Genomic DNA, 24,180 nt, shown 5'->3' on the forward strand with positions numbered 1-24,180 from the left:
AGATTAGCGATTTGTCCCTATGGTTGTACAACAGACAAGGGGGCATGCTCTGCATGCGGGGGAAAAAAGTGCCATCCATTTACAAAAGGGTCGTTCATAGTGAAAGTGGTTTAAAATCTAGAATATCTTGCCTCAGGAAGTAGTCATGGCAAACTTTTTATGTGCAATTAAAGAAGGCTTGGATGCTTACTTTGCATTGAAGGGCATCCATGGCTAGAATTACTAGAAGAGCTGATCTAGGGATTTCTTGTTATCTGGAGTCAGGAAGGAATTTTTCCTTTTTTAAAGTGAACCAGAGACAAAGCGCCCTCATGTATTTTACCATATATATCAGTGGCAGCATTAGAGAAAATGCCTACTCTGCTCTGTTTCATTCTTCACTGCTCAGCCTGCTTATCAGCCCTGATAAAATCCCAGACTGGGCATTCAGTCTAGCTTTGCTCAGGAATCCTTATAGCTGAGTCATTATAGCACAGCCAGAAGGGGGCAGGCTTGAGCTTGAAAAGACATCAGAGCAGACAGACTCGGCTATGATTGCTGAGCAAAGCTAGACTGAATGCTCAGTTGGGGGATTTTATCAGGGCTGATAACAAGCAGGCTGCACAGTGAAGAATGAAACAGAGCAGGGGTAGATATTTTCTCTAATGTTCCCACTGATGTTATAGTAAAATACATGAGGGTGCCTCGTCTCTGGTTCACTTTAAGGCTAATTGGCCCAGGCCTTGTAAGGTTTTTGCCTTCCCCTGGATCAACTGGGATATGTGGGGGTTCACGATGTTTTTGTTTTTATTTTATTTTTTTCTTACTGTAGTTGATCTTGATGGATGGGCAGATGTGGGTTTATTTTATTTTTTTCATCCAAATTATGTAAATATAAAAGCAAATTAAATTTAAAGAAACTCTGTATTCAAAAAACAAAAACCCATTTGGGGATGCTTGCCTCGGGAGAGGGAAGCCTCGGGGTCCCAATGAGACTTTCCCCTCCCCTGTAGGATTAGGTAATCCAGCACTGGCTCCCCCAAACCCTCCCACAATCCTCCCTTGACAAGGAATGATATATTTACCTCGCCGGGATCCTGTGCAGTAGCAGCTCTTCCTTCGGGCTAGGCGGACGTAGCCAAATCCAATCGTATTCACTACTGCGCACATGCAAAAGGACTCCTGTCTGCGCAGTAGAACGGGTCGATCTGGTTCGGTTGTTTTAGTGGTTAGGATAGTAGCAGATAGTGAGGGTTAATGGCAGTGGCATTTCTAGGATCCAGGGCACATTGGGCACCAGAAAGGAGCCAATGAGCTGTGCACAGTGCCAAAAAAGTGGACCTGGCCATGATCATGGGCAGAGCCAAATGTAGCGGTGCAATTCAGACAGTGGGACTGTCCAGCAAAATGTAAGCCGAAGCCCCTCTCCTTTAATAAAAAATAAGGCCCTTGTTGCCATCCAAATAACCATATGAGATCTAGCAAAGTCTCATATGGTTGTCTTTCCACAACGTTTACTGCACAGATATTTTTTTTTTTATTGTGCAAGCAGATCCCCACATGACAAACTGGTTATCCCAAAACACAGAATTAAGCAGTGTGCATCAAACAGCACAATTAGCAGTATGCCCCTCAACAAATAGTCAGCTCCAATCCACAAAGGGCCTGGGCAGTGGGCACACTATTGCATTGCTTTGCAACAGAGGTAGCTGTACGTTTTTTCACAAAAGCATGGCACCTGCATTGCTTTTGTTAGGAATATGACCATATTCCACTATACTGAATAGGAAAGCTCTACATTGTGCTCAAAATGCATGCAGCAGTGCATTCAGAACACAATGCTGCACAGTGCATATGCATAGTCTCTGCCTACTGTCACTACATTTGCACACTGATGTGCATTGATTTGATTAAATCTGCTCAGCAATGTGACTATGCCCAGGCCCTTAGGCGGCATATCCTAACCAACTGCTACTGGGAAAGTGTTTTTTTTTTACCACCCAATGAAATTGGGCATCTTGCCCTCCCTCCAAAACCCTAATTGGGCAGCTGGTTCCCTCAAATACAGTTAGGCAGCATTTCATACAAATGGCCAATGGTAATTGGGCAGAGGTCCACCCCCTCCACCCCAAATTGAGAATTGGGCAGCCTGAAATCCTGAAGCCTAATTAAGCAGACTACCCCTAGGCCAACCCTAAATTAAAGTAAGACTTTACCCAAAGTGTTAGTATTTACAATGGTAAGATTAATTTTTGTGATGAGATGCATCGCAAACAGAATGTGCCTCAGTAACTTTAGGAACAGTTTGGAGGACATAGAAGTACTGTTAAAGATTTTATTTGCTGTAAAAAAAAATGTATCTCCTCAAAGATTAAGCTTGGGAAATTATGACCTTGGCTGAAAATGCAAGTTTTCAAGGAGAAAGAAATATGCAGGAAACTTTGGTCAGCAAATTATTGGCTAGACAATACCTGTGAGTAAACTGGTTAAGATCCCTTCTCCAAATCACATCCCCCCCCCCCCACTCACACACACCACTACCTCTTCCCACTCACACACCACTACCTCCCCCCAGCACTTTCCGGAGGGTCTCATTTTCATTGCAATAGAGCGAGGTGCTTACTCTGTATCAGTGGCGGGGAGCAGGGTCAGTAGCTTGTGGTGAAGCTCTGCCCCTTAGATGCGCAACAGTCATTTGATGATTGTGCAGCGCTGTGTAGTGCTGGAGAGGTTCAAAGTGTTGGCCCAAATGCGCCTATTAAATATTTATATTATGTGGTGTGGGGGATGGTGCTGGTGACTATCAGTGTTGGACATAATCTGGCACTGATTTGAAGAGTATGTGCCAGATTTTTTTCCAGTAACGCAATCTAGTGACGCCAGTTTTCATATGTCTGATTTGCTTTTAGACATTGCCATTTTCCACGTAGGACTAATGTTGGACAATGTTGGATGTAAACATAAGATTAGAAATTAACTTCAAACTGGTAGAAACCTCTGAAGTGAGCTCTGTAACTGAAGCCTCAACACTGACTGAAAACAGCCTGCAAAATCAGTCAGCTATTGGTGTTTGTAAATGATGCCCTAAATGGGAGTCTCTGCTTAATAGTTATCTTCTCTGTGGCAGCATGTAAGAAAAATGTTGGTTTGTGCTATTCACTCAAAGGTGATGATCAATATCCAGTAACTGGTCCAATTCCAATAAGTGGGGTGGAGTGTGACGTTGAGGTGTTCTTGTTTTGTTGAACACTTGTTGTGCAGGAAAAAACACTGATTTTTAAATTGCGTAAATGGAGAACGAATGTAAATTTTTTTTCCCAAATCCTGGGCTATTGACCTCAATGGTGAGGGCGTTAGTGCACGTTTTGCCACATGCAATGACATGTGCACAAATATTTGCCACATGCAATGACACGTGCACAAATATTTGCCACATGCAATGACACGTGCACAAATATAACAAATGTTTTCCCTGCCTTAGGTATAAATCAGTAGCCTGGCATACCCTAGCAACCCCAACAACCCACACTTAGAAACAAAAGCTTCCCCAATGCACTTCTACCCAGTGTGGTCTGCTCTGACCATAGCTATAATGAACCAAAATACAACCAAAACTTCTGAATATAATTTTGCCTTTTTAAAACAAGGTATTTGCAATAATTCAGCTTTAAAGAGGAGCGGTCAGCCATGCTATTTCAGAAAAAAACACATATATAAGTAGATAAATACTTGTTGTACTTATGTATCACACTGTCCATGTTTTGATTTTAGTGATTTTTTTTTTTCTATAGTAAAGAGAAAATCCTTCTTATTATTCTCCATTTAACTGTCTTAAAGCCAATCCTGATTTTCCTCCCTTACTCTCCTCTCCCTGATTTGTGTATGCATTGCCCACCCTTCTCCACAGTCTTCATACACTCCCTCCCAGCCCTGCAATAGAAAGTGCATTGTCTCAACATGAGAAATATTGGCCAATCAGAGAGTAACAGATATGTGGCAGGGGAACACAGGAGGGAAAGAGGCTTCAGCCAATCGGGCTGCATTAGTGAAGTCTGAGGGGAAAGTAAAGAAGCAAAAATACAACCCAGCATGCCCTGCATCTTCCTTTGTGTGGCAATGTACTAAATAAGAGCCAGGGAAACTGGGTAATGCTTTATGGATAAGGGTTTTTTTTTTTTTTGTTTTTTTTTGTTTTTTTACTTTTGGATTGCCTTGTTAGCATTCTTAGAACTTGTTTACCAGATAAAAATAAGTTGATTTTTGATTTTTTGCCACACAGTTACACTTTAAGAGGGGTTTCCCATGATGCATCACTCCTGAATATGCAAATCTCTTTGTCACTGAAAGCCAGGCACACAACTACTAGTGTATAGTGAACCTATAGCTTTAAAATTTTAGACCACCAGCAATCCAACATGCATACAGCCTGTTTTGAATTTCTGATTCTAATAAGTGCATGGCATGGATCAATATGGCTCTGTTGGATCGGACTTGGCCCAGCGCTATGGTATATCCAGAAAGTTCATGGTAGTGATGGTGAAGTAGATGCAAATTGTTATGCAAATTTATGCAGCTTGAAAATTAAGTAATCGAATCCTGCTGAGGTAAAATTTGATTGGTTCATTTTCAAGCTGCATAAATTTGCATAAAGTTGTGAATTTGCATAAAAATGTGCATACATTTGCATCAACTCGAGGTTATTTGCATCTACTTCGCCATCACTAGTTCATGGTGACATAGATCTACTAGGGGAGTAGATAGGGCTTAACCTTCCTGGCGGTAATCCCAAACGTAGTTCGGGGCAAGCTGCGCAGGAGGATTTCTAAGGCCTTGCTGGGCCGATTTGCACAATTTTTTTATTTTTTTTGCTACACGCAGCTAGCACTTTGCTAGCTGCGTGTGCACACCGATCGCCACCGCGCAGCTCCCCAGACCCCTTGCGCAGCCTGGCCTATCGGCGCTAGGCAGTGCTGAGGGGTGGATCGGGACTCCCGATTACGTCATGACTTCATCACGACCGTCGCCATGGCGATGGGAAAAGCCCTCCATGAAATCCCGTTCTTTGAACGGGATTTCCTGATCGCAGATCGCCGGATGCCGCTGCACAGCGGCTATCATGTAGTGAGCCCTAGGCTTGCTACATGATTTAAAAAAAAAAAACAAAATAAAACTGCTGCGCTGCCCCCTGGCGGTTTTTAATAGACCGCCAGGAGGGTTAAAGACTGAAGTATTAAAGTAAACCCTGTAAAGGGATATAGTAATGTGAAGGTCACTCATTGTACTTTGTACTTACTGTCTTTCGTCTGCGCTATCTGATTGCATTTTGTATGTTTTCATTGATTTTTCAATAAACACCGTTGAATAAGACTTAAAGCTGACCCAAACCAATATTTAGTTGCACCATCCTGACACAAAGATAAACACTCCTTCAAACCTATTATCATTTCAGTGCATGCTTTTCACCCTTCTCTTTTCATAACTAGGGTTATACAGGGGGCAGCCATTAGCAATTCCTCCATTCCCAGACACCATCTACTTCACCAGTTTGCCGGATTTTGTCCCGGCAATTTGAAAGGAAGGGAGGGGTTCCTCCAATAAATGTAAAATATTTTATGCAATCATGCAGCTGAAAAAAAGGCTATTATAATTTAGAAAATAGATTTTTTTTTTCTGAAATCTTGTATTTTTAATTTGGGTCCACTTTAAGTATTTTAGCAAGAGGGCTTTCCAGTTTTTTAGCGCCCCCCCCCCCCCCTACTCTCCTAGTAGTTCTGGGTCACCATGATCTTTCTGGCTACTTTTTCAACGTTTATTAGGGCAAGTCCTGTATGTTTTATGTAATTTACTATCTTTACCAAGCTGACACATTAGTGATTGACGCCGATTCCAAGGGTAATGGATGGCCGCTTACATAGCAGGATCAGCAAGACAACCAGGCAATGTGCATTGTTTAAATACAAATGAGTATCAGCCTCTGTCTTGCTTCACTCCCTTTAGAAGGTTTTTTTTTTTTTTTTTTTACCTAAGCTACAAGCAGATTTAGTCACAAACTTGACCCAAACAGGAAACTCCCTGTACCGGTAGCTTTGCTTATTTTGTTTTGCCCTTCTGGGTGATGAAGGGAAAAAATCAAAATGGGCAAATGAAACACAATTGTAGGAATTACTAGGGCTTTCACTGAGAACTATAATTTGTGTAAGCCCTGATGTAAATTAAAAGGCCCCAGTCCATCTGCTCTTTAAATACAGAATGATTCTTTAGAGAAAAAAAGCAATAGAAGTTATGTTTTGGTCTAGAGCTTTATTTTTTTTCCAGCACAGACAGGGTTATATAGAACCGCCAACTCTGTTATTCCCCAGTTCTGTAGCTTCTGTTTAAAATCAGATACAGGGAGCCTCAGTGGCTGGGAAAGTACAAGATGACTACTTTTGGCAACGATGCCTGTTCACTTTAGGTTGAAACAAAGATAAGTTGTGCAAGCTGATGGATTTGTCTCCTGGACAATTAAATACAATTCCCATCTGGCTTATGGGGAGGGGGACACTAATCTGCTCTGGAAAGATAAATTAAGTGTTCAAACTAGAAATGGGTTGCATAGTGTCAAAATACAAGTAATATTTCAAATCCAATAAAATTAAACATATTTAAACCTTTTTTATAGTGGAAAATAACCAATTTTTCTCTATTAATGTGCTTGGTCAAATGGGCAACTCTTGTCTGTGGCCTTATCTACTTTTTTGTTTAATTGCCTTTACATTTTCATGTAGCTATAAATGTACATATTGCATGCAATATAAATATAATGAATATCTAACAAGAGATTTCTTTGTAAGGGCCCCAAGACAAGAATGAAGGGAAGGTGGTAAGAAAAGGGCATTAAAAAGGAACCAGTTGGAAGGGAATAGTTTTGTCATTTCAGGCAAAATGCTTTTTTAGTTTTTTTTTTTCATATAGGAGAAATTTTAGATCTCTTTTGCTATTCATGCCTTCATGGGAGAGATTTCCCTTTTTTATTGTAGGAGTGGAAATCCCTTCAATATATAGGCATAGACAGTAGTTGGACTCTAAAATTTTCTACATTGTCTTTACTTTATAACCAGTGGAGTAACTAAGGAGCTTAAGTGTGAGCCTGCCAGGTGGAAAGGATACCATTTGGTGAGCTCCCCACACAGCAAGGGCTCAGACTCACCAGAGCCATGTAGACAGCTTAGAAATACATGGGGTTTATGATTATTTTCTAGCCAGTTTAAGGAATACCGGTCATATGAGAGGTATGAAAGTTATCTCATTCTGCTGGTGAATATTTTCACCACTTCATCCCAAGGAGGTTTTTACCCTAAAGGACAAGAGCGATTTTCACCTTTTCAGTGCTCATCCCTTTCATTTGCCAATGGTTTAATCGCTACTAATCACAATGAAATGATCGATATCATTTTTTTTTTTATTTTTTTTTTATTTATTTTCACCACCAATTGGGCTTTTTTGGGTTGTTTTCAGTAATTTATTTTTTCAAATAACCCTCCAGGACAGGTGCTACATATATTTGGGCTCCGCCCTCAACAGGAAACACAAAGAACTAGCTCTCTAAGTTCCACCCCTCAGTATTCACCTGCCAGTTCTTTGTTTCCTGTCCCGGGAAGCCTCTAGTTCTCTACAGCTAGATATGGTCAGCAGCCAGGGAGTGCTGAGGCCATGGAAATTTTATAGGTAGCCCTGTCCTGGAAGGATTACTGGGGGTGTACCTTGTTTTTCCACGGTAGTGGATCTCTGAATCATGCTGGAGGTCAGCTATGTAAGGAGAGATGGTGTTTGAGGCAGCATGGTGGAGACCGATCGCGCGTCGGAAGGAAGCTTTCACTTTGCGGAGGCGGAAAGGTGACTTCCTTTGTCGGTAGTGTGATTCTCAGCGTGTCCAGAGCGGAGGCAAGGGCAATAGCGCTGTGAGCAAGACACTTCCACCCTTACGGGACATCAGATCCGGTAACCGGTACGCGCAGCTGTCAGAAAGCCGAGAGGTCCATTCCCCAGACCGCGGTTGGTGTTTGGTGGAGATGGACACGAGACAGAGGACGGCAGACCAAGTAAGTGGCAGCAGACATCGGAGGATGGTTGCCCGTCTGATTCTGAGGTCCATGCCTAAACCTGGCGCAGGGGAAGATTTTTTTAGTTCCTTACAGCGCTGATGGTTGTAGAAAATCTTTTGTCTACTATTGCCCATGGATTCAGCATTGTTTATTTACCCAAATTGTTTGGTTTATGGGTGTTTAACTTAAGCATGGTCTCATGTCTTTATTTAAACTGCTGGATTTTAGAACTTTGCTGCAGATAACTTCATCATGAGGTTTTTGCACGCAGGTGGACAAAATCAATTAATTGTCCCAGCAAATGTGTTCAGTGCACATTTAATTTGTCAAGCATCTTGCATTGGAATGGGCAGCATGATTTTTATATTATCATTTAATTTACTTGAATTTGAAACTTTGAAATTGGATTAAGTTTCACTGTTATACTTGATATATATGCCTCGCTTTATGAGTGGAGCTAAGTCTGGGTTTTACTGATTATGCCAAATAGCTATCTCATGGCATGTTAAGTATTTATGCATGCTGGTTAGCAGCAGACTTAATTGATTAAATCATCATTTGCATGTTTTTCAGGATGCTATTGAGCCTACTGATAGCTCTGATGGGTCCAGCAATTGCCTTCTCTGTAGTAAGGAATTATATTAAGTCTGCTTTCACAGCTAGACGTTACAGGCGCACGTTAGTGCAGCCTGTAAACGCAGCCCACCGTACAGCAATGAAAAATCAATGGGCTGCATTGTAATTCAGCAGGTAAAGACAAAAGTGCTGCATGCTGTGCGTTATGAACGGCTAAGCCGCGTTAGACTGTTAGCACATGTGCAGTTATGTTGGAAGAGGAGGTCTCCTCCTCCGGCCAGCCACATGGCTAATTAATTTTCACTACACTGATGTGCAGTGTTTACTTCCTGGAGCGGCCGCTCTGTGTGGCAGTTGGCTGGTGGGACCACGTGATGCGGATCACGTGGTCTCCGCATCGCACAGCGCGAAAAAGACGCACCAAGAGCTGCATAACGCAGTTCTTGGTAGCGTCCTCCTCCAGCACCACCAGGCGTTGCGTTAGGGGTATGTTATGCAACCTATAGCGTTCCCTAAAACACAACATCCTGGTGGGAAAACAGCCTTGGGCTCCCTGCACACTGCAAATGCATGCAGTGTGCAAGAGGCCTTAGACTGGCCTAAAGTATCTTGTCAAAAATGCATTTAAGCATAAATAATGAAGATACTGCAGCATCTTGCAAGGAGTTTGTTATCCATTAGGCAAGAAATGGTGGAAACGTTTAAAGCTTTTAGAAAAAGCCTTCCTTCTACTTCAGGTTCACAACTGCTTCAGACTGCTTAAATTCAATCTACAAAACGTAAGAAAGCAATAAGGAAATCTGCTAGAATAATACTCTCTTCTGAAGAGGAAGATGATAGTGAGCAGGAAGTTGTTAATCCTGATTCCAAATCTTCTGTGGACTTATCTGTACAGAGTGAAGCAGAGGAGACTGTAAAGTCCTCAAAGTTTAAGTTTGCTGCTGGAAGAAACTGGAGAATTATTGAAGGCAATTCATTCAACTTTGGATATTCCACCACCAAAAAAAAAAAAATCTGCAATATATTTTTTTTTTACATGCTATACACAGGAATGGAACCATGTGAGCAGTTGTTTCCCAGTTCAGATTCCTCTATTAAAAACGTAATCACAGCTCAATGGAAAGAGCCGGATAAAAGACTATTTGTATCTAAGTACTCTTTCACAGTGCGTCATTAAAAAAACGCACGTTATAAATGATTCGACGCAGACTAACGCACAGCAATACTAAGTCTGTGGGACATTCACAGTGCACACGTTGGGTTTGTGTGTTACGTATAGCATTGTTAGTGCTGCATGCTGTGCGTTATACACATTGTTAGCTGCGTTAGACGGTTTGCACATGCTCAGTAATGACTTAGAAGCATAGTTTTCATTGCCTGTAGGCCATACTGTATTTGACAATACGAGCCATTAACTGGCGATGCAACTTTTTGGGGGTGTTGCATTGTAAGTTTGCGTTGCGATTGTAACGTTGCATCATAACGCAACGTCCCACTGTGAAAGTAGCCTCAGGGTTTAAAAAGGCGTTTTCCATTTTCTGAGGAAGACGCTAAGCCTGGGGATTCATGCTCTAAACTTGATGCTGCATTTAGTCAGGTTGGAAGATGAATGAGTTAGCATTAAAGGTCTAAGGCTGCCTTAAAAACCCCCCAAAAAAGTTGAATTTTCTCTTAAGAAAGCATGGTCTGCTACTGCTCCTATTCGGAATTACGTCAGCACCCAGAATCTTCACAATGGCAGAAATTGTGGGAACCCTACATTTAAAAAGGTGTTATGATAATGCCATACTTAGACGACCTTTTAGTAGTGACAGACAGTATTGTGAAGTGGAAACATCAGAGATCTAGTCATCCAGCAGTTGGTACGAGCAGGTTGGTTAGGGAACCGACAAAAATCAAATTTGATTCCGACACAGGTTATTCAGTTCTTGGGGTTCAGAATTAATTTCCATAGCTTAGAAATTATTTCTTCCACAAGACAAGTTAGTCAAGATTCATGCCTTAGTGGAAAATTTCCCCCCAAAAAAATCAATTATAACAGTTAATCAAGTGATGAGTCTAATAGGATTTTTGACATCCACAGCACCGGCAGTGTATTGGGCATTGAAACCAGGGATGAGCAGAAACTACGCCAGTGCGAATTTACGCATCATAGTTCGCATCTACACATCGTAGTTCATAGGTCAAGTTTCAAAACGCTTACGAATTTACGCGTAGTGAAGTACTGCTACGCGTAGCTTATGCCCACTATGCGTAGTTGTGTGTATTGCGTAGTGAACTACGAAGGAGTTTCTTGTGTCTAATTTTCGGCGTGCGATTGTATGCTTACAAATTTACGCAGGGGAAAGGGGAATGTATGCATTGAAGAAGTCCCGGTATAAGCATTTATAGAGCAATTAATGCGTACAATTTTTTGCATATGAGCACAAGCATCCGCACACACTACGCTTCACACTACGTGTAATTGCGTAATTTTGATGCGTAGTCTACGTGATACATACAAAATGAATATTTGATATTCGCAACCCTAGTTTGGCGAAGTGTAATTGAGTAAAACCACATGTAGTTCCAGCATAGCGAAGTTGGCTGACTACGACCATCCTTGATTGAAACGTGAGAATATTACAACGGCTCCTGCGCAGTTGGAAAGTAAGTCATGCAGCTTTAGACCGCATGGTGTCTATTCCAACACCGGTGAAACAATCACTCAGTTGGTGTATAATAGCAGACAATGTCACTCGGGGATGACTATGGTAGTTTCAGATGACAAGTGTTAAGACGCAAGTATTCTTGGGAGAACCCACATAGATGGGATATATCTACAAGGAACTTGGTCAAAGCAGATTAAGACCCAATCTTCAAATTTCAGAGAGCATCTGGGAGTGAAGAGAGCCCTAGACCATGCAAAATACAGGTTAAGACCAGCAGGTTCAAGATCAGGTCAGACAATATAACAGTAGTGATGTATGTAAACAAACAAGGGTGTACCAGGTCATCACAACTTCTTGATTTCACACTGCAGCTGCTAGATTGGGCGGAGGACAATCTTCAATCGATCTCAGCGGTTCACCTAAAGGGTTCATTAAGCAACATGGTGGATCTGTTGAGCAGGAAGAGACTATCAAACTAATGCTAAGTCCTGAACTGTTCAAGTTGTTAGCGAAAAAGTAGGGACAACCACAGATCGACTTTATTCGCCAATCTGGAGAATACTCAGTGCCACCAGTTCTTCTCTCTAGACCCAAGAGGCGCTTCGGGAGTAGATGCCTTGGCTCAAATGTGGGATTTTCAAATATCCTATGCATTTCCTCCAATACCGCTGTTACCAATAGTATTACAGAAGCTGAAATCGACAACAATGTATCTAATATTAATTGAACCAGATTGGCTGAAAATAATCTGGTATCCAATGATTAAGTTGATGCTGATGGACAGACCAATGCCATTAACAGACAGACTAACCCTTCTCAAAAAGAAAAGACAAATGGACTCAGATTTCGAATCTTCGATTGACAGCTTGGTTTCTGAAAGGAAGATCTTAAAAGATAGAGGGTTATCTGACAGTGACAGAGAATATAATTAAAAGTAGAAAGTCACTAGAGCAATATATCAAAACTATTGGAAAACTTTTTGTCAGTGGAAGAGAAAGACAGGACTCCGATCCAATAAGCTCGCTACAGTGTTAGAATTTTTGCAAGAATACGTTGACAAAAATCTAGCGTTGAGTACCCTAAAGATCCAAGTGGCAGCCTTATCACTATACTTGGATGAGAGGTTAGCATTAGAACCTCTAGTTATTAGTTTTTTTTGTCAGTTACAAATCAAAAGGAGTTCAAAGTCCTAGAGAGGTAACCGCTCACTCAACATGGTCAGTGGCAACTTTCTGGGCTTATAGAGCTGGAGCAACAGCGTTGGATATCTGCAAGACAGCAACTTGGAAATCCGTGAACACCTTCATTAGGCATTACCGACTGGGCTTATCAGCAGAACAGGCATTTGGAAGAAAAGTTCTTCAGGCTGTTGTCCCGCCCTGAGGTTGGTATTTATTGCATATCCTCTCATATGTAGCACCTGTCCTGGAGGGTTATTTGAAAAAACCAAAATTGGCTTACCTGGTAATGCTGTTTTTAATAACCCTCCAGGACAGGTGACCCACCCATTTTGATATATATATATTTATGTATAATATTGACTGAAGCATATATTTCTGTGTTTATACGGATGTTTATGTACATGCAAGTTTTTTGTTAAATTGTTTGAAAGAAGAATCGGTATCAGGACAGTTAATTGGAACGTACTGGCAGGTGAATATTGAGGGGTGGAACTTAGAGAGCTAGTTCTTTGTGTTTCCTGTTGAGGGCGGAGCCCAAATCTCATATGTAGCACCTGTCCTGGAGGGTTATTAAAAACAGCATTACCAGGTAAGCTAATTTTGGTTTTCTATGCATTTTAAAGGGGAAGATAATAAAAAAAAAGGACCTGATAGTAGACTTATACAGATGGGATAGCCAGCAACTGCGGGTGCTGGATGTGTCCACTGAGGACACTGTATGCATAGAATCTTCAGCTTCTGGTTCCCCTCGACTTGAGTTAAATGGGCCAGAGGTTGAACATCCTGTGGGCCCTGCTACAACCACGACTAAGCAGGAGACTTTCAGTATGGACCCCAGTCTCAGAGCTTCTCCGAGTACGCGCCTGGAACCGGCCAGTACTGGACTGTCCATTTGTGCTGACCCGGTAATGCAGCAGGCATTACAAAAGCTGATGGACCCTGACCTGGAAAAGTATCTGCAGTACATAGCGGAGCGCGTGCGAGAGGAGTGCCAAGCTGCAGAACGCCAAGCGCATGAAGAGCGCCAAGCTGCTGCTACAGAACGGGAGCGCCAAAGACAGCATGAACTGAACATGGCCAAGGTGCAACAGGCCAGCTGGAGTTAATCCCCCAGCCTCCCTGCTGAAGGAGCCGCCTCGCCTGTAAGCGAAAAATCAAAATTTGTTACTATTGAAAAAGACACTGACATTGACTTGTTTTTGCGATCTTTGGAAAAAGCATGCCATCAGTATAGTCTGTCCCAAGACCAGTGGTGACACCTTTGCTGCGCTACAGAGCTTGATGCTTTCGCAGAGTTACCTGTGGAAAAAAAGATTATGCCGCTATAAAAGCCGCAATTATTGCTAAATACCAGCTGACGCCAGAAGCCTATCGCAAAAAGTTCAGGTCCTGGCAGAAAAAATCGACGTCTTATCGAGATGTGGTCAGCGGTCTACTCACCACACTCCGCCAGTGGACTCTAGGCCATACCAAAGGGTCTTATGATGTCCTGGAGGACTTGATAGTCCTAGAACAGTTTCTGAACGTTTGCCCTGCTGATGTACGACAGTTTGTGCTGGAACATAAGCCTGAGTCGGGGACTGTCGCTGCAGACCTTGCTGAAACCTTTGTGACTACCCGGGTGCCTGACACACGCAGAACTGCACCATCTAGCTGGAGAGGTCAGCCCAATACCTTGGCAGACCCTCCTGCCCCTGTGAGCCGTCTGTCACAGAGGCCACCCAGTGCAGCTGCCACGCCCAGGCCTGCAGCACCCGAAGGGGTCACCTGTCACTACTGTCGCAAGCCCGGACACATGAAATATAACTGTCCAGAAGCAGTGGCAAAAGGTCCAGAACGGAGGCAGACACCACCAGCACCTAGACCGCCTGTACCTTGCCCACAGCAAACGCAGCCAGCCAGCGCACCCCAGCCCAACTTGTCACCGGTTTCCACTATACCAGAGCGGATGTCACTCTGGTGCGTCACCTAGTCCCAATGGAAAAAATCCCTGACAAATGCCTTACCCTCACTGGGGCACTTTCTCACGTTCCCCAGGCTCGGGTGTCCGTCGACTGGGGGGTGGGGGTTCAAGAGAAGATTGTTGGGATCCTGGACCAACTACTGGTCCCAGTTTTGTTGGGGACCGACCTGGGCAAGCTTGTGTCCTATTATGAACCTGCCCCAAGCCCCTCAAAATGCCAGGATGGAGATGGGACACTGCCCACACCCAGGTACTTTGCACACGGGGGCAAGAACATGGGGGAGATGGGTTTAATGTGCCCAGTTCAAGGGTACCGGATTCAATAGTACCAGAGTCAAAGGTACCTGTGTTAAATGTGCAATCTGTCAGTTGTGATGAAAATGTTACTATGCCTGTTACGGTCATTCCTGCATGTAAAAATGATGTAAGTAATGCCAGTGTGTGCCATTCTGAAGGTGTACCTGTCCTAGCAGTTAGTGTTGGGCGAACACCTGGATGTTCGGGTCCGTTCGCTGAACATGGGCCAGATGTTCGGCATGTTCGGCCCGAACCCCGAACTCCCCGAACATCCCGCTTTTGGGGGCTTTATGGGGTCGCAGGCATAAGGGGGGAGCATGCCCCGGTCGCGGGGGGGCGGAAATTCCCCCCACCCCCTCCGCTAGCGCTCCCCTCCTCTGCCCGCTTCCCCATAAAGTTTGAGGAAAGTACCGGTGGCTGGCCTGGCAGTAGTGAGTGAGGAGGAGTCCGGAGAGTGACGCGTTGAGGCCGGGCAGTGGGCGGTTCAGCGTTGTACCCTTGTGGTACTTCCGCCCTTTCTCTGACCTCACGTCCTCTACGTGATGACGCATACGAGGGTACGCGTGACGCGTACCCTCGTATGCAGAGGACGTGAGGTCAGAGAAAGGGCGGAAGTACCACAAGGGTACTACCGCTGAACCGCCCGCTGCCCGGCCTCAACGCGTCACTCTCCGGACTCCTCCTCCTCGCTCACTCTACTGCCAGGCCAGCCACCGGTACTTTCATCAAACTTTTTTATGGGGAAGCGGGCAGAGGGGGGAGCGCTAGCGGAGGGGGTGGGGGGAATTTCCGACCCCCCCCCCCCCCCCCCCCGCGACCGGGGCATGCTCTCACCTTATGCCTGCGACCCCATAGGGGGGCAGTATTCGGCCGAACAGGGCCCTGTTCGGCTGGGCATTGAGCTGTTCGGGCGAACCCGAACTAAAAAGGCCGAACACCATGAGGTGTTCGGCCGAACTCGAGCATCACCCGAACAGGGTGATGTTCTGCAGAACCCGAACAGTGGCGAACACTGTTCGCCCAACACTACTAGAAGTAACTCGCAGCCGTGCTGCTTAGAACTTCAGCTCAGAACGGGTGGAGGGTGCTCCAACCTCCTCCCCCTCTGTCCACAGGGATGGTACCTTTCGGCCACTGACCTCATATGCCATGGGTCAGCTGGCTGAAACTGAGTGCTGCATTCATGCAAGCATTCCAGACCGACCCTAGCCTCGAGGCACTCAGAAGACAGTCTTCTGAGTCCCTCACAGATGAGGCTGCATTCAAGGTACACTGGGAAGGTGGGAAATTGTACAGTGAGCCTGTACACCCCACCAAAGGTGAAATGTGTCGGTACCAAGTTGCTTGTGGTACCTAGTGCCTTCCGGGGGCTGAAGTCTGCACATGACATTCCCCTGGCAGGGCACGTATGTCCCTGGATTTGATAGTGTCCTGCAGATTCCTTTCTACTGGCCTAGAATGCGGATAGATGTGACTAACTACTGCCACTCATGTACAGTTTGCCAAAAGGTAAAAAGGGCTGGGAATCCCCGCAAGGCTTGCTTATGTCCACTGCCAATGATAGGTGAGCACTTTCAGAGTGGCAGTCGACATAATTGGACCGTTGCCTACTCCCCAGCAGCAGTGACAAAAGGTACATCCTGGCGGTGGTGGACTACGCCACCCGCTATCCTGAGGCCATGGCACTCTCCTCCCTGAGGGGTGGACAAGGTAGCGGATGCGCTACTTCACATTTTCTCCCGAGTAGGTTTCCCTGCGGAGATGCTCTCTGATCAGGGATCCCAGTTTATGTCCGAACTCATGGAGGCCCTGTGTACAGATACAGATGACGCACATTGTCTCCAGTCCCTACCACCTGCAGACCAATGGACTGTGTGAAAGATTTAACTGGTCGCTGAAGCAGAGGTTGACCACGTTTGTTGAGTCCCAAGGTGGGGACTGGGAGCGATGCCTGCCTCATCTGTTTGCATACAGGGAGGTGCCGCAGGAATCTACCGGATTCTCCCCGTTTGAGCTCCTGTATGGTAGGAATGTCCGAGAACCCCTACAATTGATGTGGGAGACATGGGAAGGCAAGGGGGACCCCACAGATGTCTCCGTGGTTGATTATGTCCTCAAGTTCAGGGACAAAATGGAGTCACTGACTGCAATGGTGACAGAAAACATGGCCCAGGCTCAGGCCAAACAAAAGTTGTGGTACGACCGCACTGCAGGAGAGCAGTCATTTGAAATAGGTGACAAGGTGTATGCCCTCCTTCTGTCAGACAGAAAAAGTTGCAAGCTGCCTGGGAGGGGCCATACACCATAGTGAAGCATTTAAACTCCCTGGTGTACCTAGTGAACATGGAAGGCAGGAAAAAGAAAAGCTTCCATGTCAACATGCTGAAGGCCCACCATGACAGAGCCAAATATGTTGCCAGTGTGCAGCCAGTTAGAGCAGGGAGAGGCAGACCCCTTTAGATCTGCTGGCTGACATACACTAGTTGGGACAGTGACATAAACGTTAACCGCAACTCTTTCCCAGAAAGAAAAGTTACAAGAGGTGCTAGCCCCATACCAGCACACATTCTCAAGTATCCCAGGGCGGACAAGTCTGGCAGTTCACAAAGTAGATACAGGAACCCATCCCCCCCCCCCCCCCCATCAAGCAATCCGCTTACTGTGTCTCTCTGGAGGTGCAAGCGGACATGCAGAAAGAGGTGAGGAAGATACTAGAACTAGGGGTCGTTAAAAAGTCCTGCAGTGCCGGGGCAGCCGCAGTTGTTCTGGTCTCCAAAAAGGACCAGACAACTCTGTTCTGCATGGACTACAGGAAGTTGAACGCCATCACTACTACAGACACCTACCCCATGCCTCGCATCGATGAGTTGTTGGATACACTGGCGGCCGCCAGGTACCTTTCAATCATGGATCTGAGCAGGAGGTACTGGCAGATGGTGCTTGCACCTGACGTGAGGCAAAAGTCGGCCTTCGTCACCCCTTTCGGCCTCTTCGAGTTCACACTGATGCCTTTTTGGGATGAACGCACCTGCCACGTTTCAGCGGGCCGTGAACGACCTGCTGGAGGGATTGCAAGGGTTTGCTGTAGCGTACCTGGATGACACTGCGGTGTTAAGCCCCACCTGGGAAGAACACCTCAAACACCTGTCTTAGGTACTAGAGATGCTGGCCATGGCCAATCTGACGGTTAAGCCGAGTAAGTGTCAGATTGGCATGACCGAGGTGCAGTACTCGGGTGGGTGGGGGGGTAATACCCTGAAACCTGAAAGGGAAAGGTAGACGCCATCCTGGCATGACCTCGGCCTATCACGAAGAAACTGGTCCAGGCATGCCTGGGGACAGCTGGCTACTATAGGAAATTCGTTCCAGCCTATAGTACCCTCGCAAAGTCCCTGACAGATGCGGGGCTTGGAGGCCTGGAAGGCGTTCTCACACTCGGGGGTCCAGCTAACAATCTCGGGGGGGGGGGGGGGGGGGGGCCCGAGATTGTTAGCTGGACCCCCGAGTGTGAGAACGCCTTCCAGGCCTCCAAGCCCCGGATTTCAGTCGTCTGTTCATTGTGCAAACTAATGCCTCTGACTACAATCTCGACGCAGTCCTCAGCCAGGTGGATGGAAAGGGAGATGAACACCCTATCCTTTATCTGAGCCAGAAGCTCCTGCCCCGAGAGGTAGCCTACTCCACTACTTAAAAGGAGTGCCTAGCGATCGTGTGGGCCCTACAGAAACTGCAATCATATCTGTACGGCTGCTCCTTCACAATCATTACCGATCATAACCCCCTGAGTTGGCTGAACCTCACTGCTGGGACCAATGGCAAGCTCTTACGATGGAGCCTGTCATTGCAGCAGTACGACTTTACGATTCAACACAAGGCAGGCCGCCGACACCAGAACGCAGGCGGACTATCCTGTTGCAATGGGGAACTAGACCAGATATCGCAGGTTAACGGCAATGCCACATATCTTGTGGATGCATGGCTCAGGCCTCTATCCTTGGGGACCCTTTTGTGTCTGGCTGTCCCAAGGTTTTGTTTAATTAGCAAGGAACAAAGTATTTCCTGTCACAGGCAGATCACAGCTAAGTGTGAGCCTGCAAGGTGGAAAGGATACCATTTGGTGAGCTCCCCACACAGCAAGGGCTCACTCACCGGAGCCATGTAGACAGCTTAGAAATGCATGGAGTTCATGATTTTTAGCCGGTTTAAGGAATACCGTTCATATGAGAGATATGAAAGTTATCTCATTCTGCTGGTCTGGATCTGGTGAATATATTTTAATAATAAATGAAGGCCACTGACCTACCCAGAACCCGAGGTATTCCGCTACTTTGTAACCGGGCATGCGAAAGCACTCAAGTTTGATGTCATATGAACTGGCATATTCTGAGGAATATGAATCTGTGACTGTTGTGTATAGGAAGCGTAAGCTGAGATATAAAAACTGTCATATTTGGTGGGCACTAGAAACCCACCCAGGAGGTTAACCGCACCCTGTCCAGCCCCTGGGCTGAACCTGAGACTCCACGCAAAATTGTGGTTTATTCAAGTGTTTGCCAGAGCCTCATTCCTCTATTCATTCCTCCAATTCCATCTTCATGTGAGCCTGCTGCTGCCTTGAGGACGGGCAGCGGACATCTTGTCTAAACTTTGGCTCGTGAACTGAAACAAAGAACTGCACGTGTTTTCCCAGGAAGGACATATTTCCACATGAACTTAAATATATTCTTTTTTTATTTTTTTTATACTGCGCTACAATTGTCTCCATAATTGTTAATTAATTTCTGTATATTTAATATTTATATTGCACTTATACTTTATAAAGTCATTTTATTTGTTCAGCTACACCTGCTATTCAGCCGCACAAACTGAATTCTAGCTTCTGAAGAGTCGCTAGTATTTTTAGCAGCTAGATAAAATAGTTTAACCGTTTTATTTGCAGGTATTAGTCTCAGTATAGTTAGGACTCCTACCCTTCTGTAGGAGTGGTGGCAGTTATACCCTGAAATAGCGTGTAAATTGTATTACCGTAACTCACAAGCTCCCTTCTAGTCGGTCTGCTGCTGTCAAAATCCCAGCGGTTTCTTCGCACAGATTGTGACCATAGATTGCATGGTCTGTGTGCTGAAACCGATTGGAAGGCATTGTGCGGTCCGGCCACTAGGGGGCGTGTGACAAGTGCACAGTGTTCATCACCAGCATGGCATCAATGAAAAGCTAATAGCATGGGTGAAGGAGGCACCCTAGGGGGCTCTCTGTTCCAGGGTTCCCGTTGCGGTCGCAAACTTCTGCATCTCCATGTGCAACGCCACTGATTATAACTTCTAAAAAAAAAATGCTTTAACACCCTGAAAGTAATTTTTGCATTCTGAAATAAAAGATTAACACCTAAATGTAGTGTTGGAGAAATTCAGGAAGTACTAGAATGCTTCCAGTGCAGCATTGATGCAGACCATTCCTTACTTTAACCACTTCAGCCCACAGGTGTTTTCACCTTCAGGACAGAAGCAATTTTCCACTGTCAGCACTCCTCACATTCATTCGTCAATAACTTCATCACTACTCATCACACGTAAATGATCTATATTTTGTTTTTTTTCTGCCACAAATTAAGCTTTTTGTGAGCGATACTAGTTTTTCAGTAATCTATTTGCTATGCATTTTGAAGGCAAATACACAAAGAAAGAAATAAACTATAGCCTCAATTCACTAAGCAGTTTAGACTAGTCTAAAGATAGTTTTTAGTCTATTGATGGTTTGGTGTAATGTTAGACCTATTTTTAGACCTAGACATTCAGTAATTAGACAATTCACAAAGGCAAACAAGGAATAACCATTCCTACTTTTTTCTGAGAGATTAGACCATCTGATTTCTGTCGGTAAAGTAATTCTGTGAGGTATTTTAGATGTGAGGATAGAACCTTTTGAATTAATTATGCAGGAGCTTAATTGTATGCAGAGGAGAGCTCCTCAAAGGAGAAGGATGTCAGTCATAGCTACTCATTTGTGAATTGCAGGTCTAAAACATTTGGTAATGGTGAATTCCCCTTTGATGCAACTGACCAAACCATCAGTAGAATAAAAACAATCAGTAGACTAGTCCAAACTGCTTAGTGAATTGAGGCCTATTTCTCCAATTCCACCCCTATAGTTTTAAAATAAGCAATGCTGCTATAAAAAAAAGCCACCCATTTTTTTTGCCCATTAGTCCCAGCTATCGCATTTAAATTATGTTCCTAGTACACTGTATGGCGCCAATATATTTGGAAATAAAAGTGTTTTTTTTTCTTGTCCCATCGATTGTAAGCCCTTATCTACTAAAATTAATATAATTAAATCTCTTCCAAAGCCCCTCCCCAGTTACCACGCAAACAATTTAAAATAAACAACAAAAATCCATCAATAGTTGCCTTAGGGACTTATCTTTTTTTAAATGTCATGAGAGGAAATTTACGGGTTTTTTTTTTTGTTTGGAACCAATTAGTTTACCAATTTTCATTGAAACCAATTAGTTTACACTATGTCCAGAGTTTGCTGAAAGTAAATTTATCAATATTTCACGGTTTGTAGCTTACAAAAGCCTTTAACTTACAAAGATTCCCTTCTTGGAAGGGAATCTTTGTAAGTAGGGTGGTGCCGGTATTTTATGTACAGATACATACTGTTAACTATTACACATCTAGAGGTGATTTTGTCTACAGTGGGATCAGTGCAGAACTGCAAGTAGTGGGCAGAGGAAGTTGCAGGGAAAAGTCCTTTAAAATAAGAATCTCCATAGACAAGACAGCAAGACATACAAGTAGACAAGCATGCAGGTTAGAGGTTTCTGGCAAGATTGCTACATGCTTTTTCCTGTTGTGATACAGACAGTACTGTGCCAAACAGATCAGCAGGACTTCCAGGCAACTGGTATTGGTTAAAAGGAAATACAAATGGCAGCCTTTATCACTCACTTCAGTTTCCCTTTTAAAAAGGACTGTTAACTAAGGCAGTCTAAGACGGCAAAATATTTTCTCAGATGCATACCATTAATCCCATAGTCATGATTATTGTAATCTAGCAAAGTGTTGTAGAAGTGGAAATAGTTCAGCCAATTCATTACTGGAGAAGAATGGCTGAATAGGTAATACATACATTGATCACTGACAACTGATTAACTGCACTAGATTCTGCTAGCCAGGATAATACATATGCTGAATTGAAGAAAATGTTAACCATATTTTAAAACCAGGTTTTTTTTTTTTTCTTTTTTTTCTAGTTCTCAAGTAATGTCTCTTTGCACAACAATTCTTTAAGCTTGCGTTCTTAACCAGATTATCCAGTCTGCACACATTTTGGCTTGTCATACTGTTTACCTTACACCTGTATTAACAGCAGACAACTCCAGCTTTCATCAGTTCTAACATTAATACTTGTTGTCACAGATTAACCAGTTGACAAGTTATTCTTTCTCTCGTACACTCTAAGCAGAGGGTCTTTGAATACTTGTTAAAAAAGCATGACTTGCTGCAGTGCCAGCCTACTGGCAGAATGGTTATTCTGCTGTCAACTCTAGCTGAAGTCTGTCATCACATTGCAGAGGGATGATGCACTGTCAGCCCATGGGCTGTTCAGGACATGACTGTAGAACATTTCACACAAAACCCAGTCATAAAATGAGCACACCTAATCATGTCTTTTGAATGGAAAAATAAAGTATTTCAACTTTTTGTTTTTTTTCTTTCAGTGCCATGCTTTAGTGGGTTATCTGTTATTTCAGGTTCTTATAATACAACATAAAAATAGAATTGCTTTATTTGCCATACATGAACTTCCATAAGCGTAGTCCACTTAGTATGTTAGTTAGTTTATTTGAAAAAATACATATGTCAAGTCGAACCAGAAAAAAAATTAAAAGTAGGCAATGGGTATCTAGCTCTCTCCTGCACCCTTGCATATCCCAGTTGGTTCACAGTAAGGCAAAGAAAACGATTACAAGGCTTGTGCCAACTAACCTTTATGTGAAAAAAACTTCCCAACTCCAGGTGGCAGTCAGATAAAATTATTGGATCAACTCTTTTGGAAATTAACTAGTAATTATAACCACGGATGTGGTAAGGAAAGCATCCAAACACCTTTTTAAAAGCATACAGAATTTCATACTTCCTGCAGTAAAATATTCCACATTTCCTAAAAAGATTACCTTGAGCTTTTTGTCCCTAGGCTTGTACAAAGGACATCTGACAGTTTTGCATTGCCCTCTGATAGATTTATACATGTTAATCAAGTCTCCTCTAAAGCATACTCTCCACCCGACAGCTCCAGCAACGTCCCGTCGTTAGTGATGCCTCTTCCTGCTGGTGGGTTAAGCGCAAGGTCATATGGCGTTACATGACTGGTGTGAATGAGACTTCAAGCAAGCGTGGTACTTTGCGCAGGAGTCGTTGGATCTTAAAGATCAGCCAGTCAGTATTGCGACGGTCACGTGGTCGCAGGCCTTTACCCACATTAAGATATTGTGGAAACGATTGCTGGGCGCTGAAATTGCCACTTGTCTGGAAAATCAGGAAAATTGTTTTTTCTACCTCCAATACTCATTTTGCCCAATCTTTCTTGGTAAATGAGACCTTCCATCTCCCTGATTAATTTAGTTGCCTGCCTTTTTACCTGTTCTAGGATGTTAATGTCCCTCCTATAGTGTGGTGCCCAAAACTTTATTCCATACTCTGGATGTGGCCTTATAAGTGATTTATACAGTGAGAGTAATACCCATATAGCCTTGCTGTTATCCTCTTGTAAAATGTTGCTATTCTGGTCATGATTTATAATTCTGCATAGTTTTGCATCATCTGCAATGACTGCAAAATTACTCTGTATTCCATCTACTAGATCATTAATAGACTGAAAGATTGGACCTAGCACTGGCCCTTGTAGGACTTCACTGCTAAGTTTCCAATTTTCAATATTTACCACCACTCCCCCCCCCCCCCCCCCCTCCTCTTGTTCCTTAATCTCCTTGGTGGGTAACTCTGAGCCAGGACTTGCACGGAAGCAGCATGCGTGCAGTGACCGTTGTAACTCACCTCCCATGTATCCAGACACTCACAGCCAGTCTTATTCCAGTCCTCGAATCTGTCAATCCCTGGGTTGAGATTGCCATTTGTCCAGGACTATAGATCTCAGCAGTGGGGTAGAGTGCCATCCGGAAGACAGGAGCGAGAATAAGAGCTGAATCCTGGGAGGTGAATCTGCCGGAGCTGCTGCAGATTTTTTTTTTCTTTTTAAACCTGCTTTTCGGGTCTAAAAGCACATGAAAAATTGTACTGCTTTTAGGCCCTAAAATCAGGAAAGAATCCTGCTGCTAGGGAGGTTAACCAGTCCTCTATCCACATACACCTTTTCTCCTAGTGCCTGTATTGTCCAACTTAAAATTAGGTCTTTCATTGCCCCACAATAGAGCAGAATGAACTGAT

The 24,180-nt window shown here is 44.1% G+C and overlaps 1 protein-coding gene across 1 annotated transcript in view; it reads left to right on the forward strand.

The window, feature by feature from the left end:
- Positions 1–24,180, forward strand: part of GMDS (GDP-mannose 4,6-dehydratase) — an 863,777-nt gene that overhangs the window by 151,068 nt on the left and 688,529 nt on the right. The gene's annotated exons all lie outside the window — the stretch shown is intronic.

Source organism: Hyperolius riggenbachi, chromosome 5 (assembly GCF_040937935.1).
Source record: "Hyperolius riggenbachi isolate aHypRig1 chromosome 5, aHypRig1.pri, whole genome shotgun sequence".
In the NCBI taxonomy this organism is placed as follows: Eukaryota; Metazoa; Chordata; class Amphibia; order Anura; family Hyperoliidae; genus Hyperolius; species Hyperolius riggenbachi.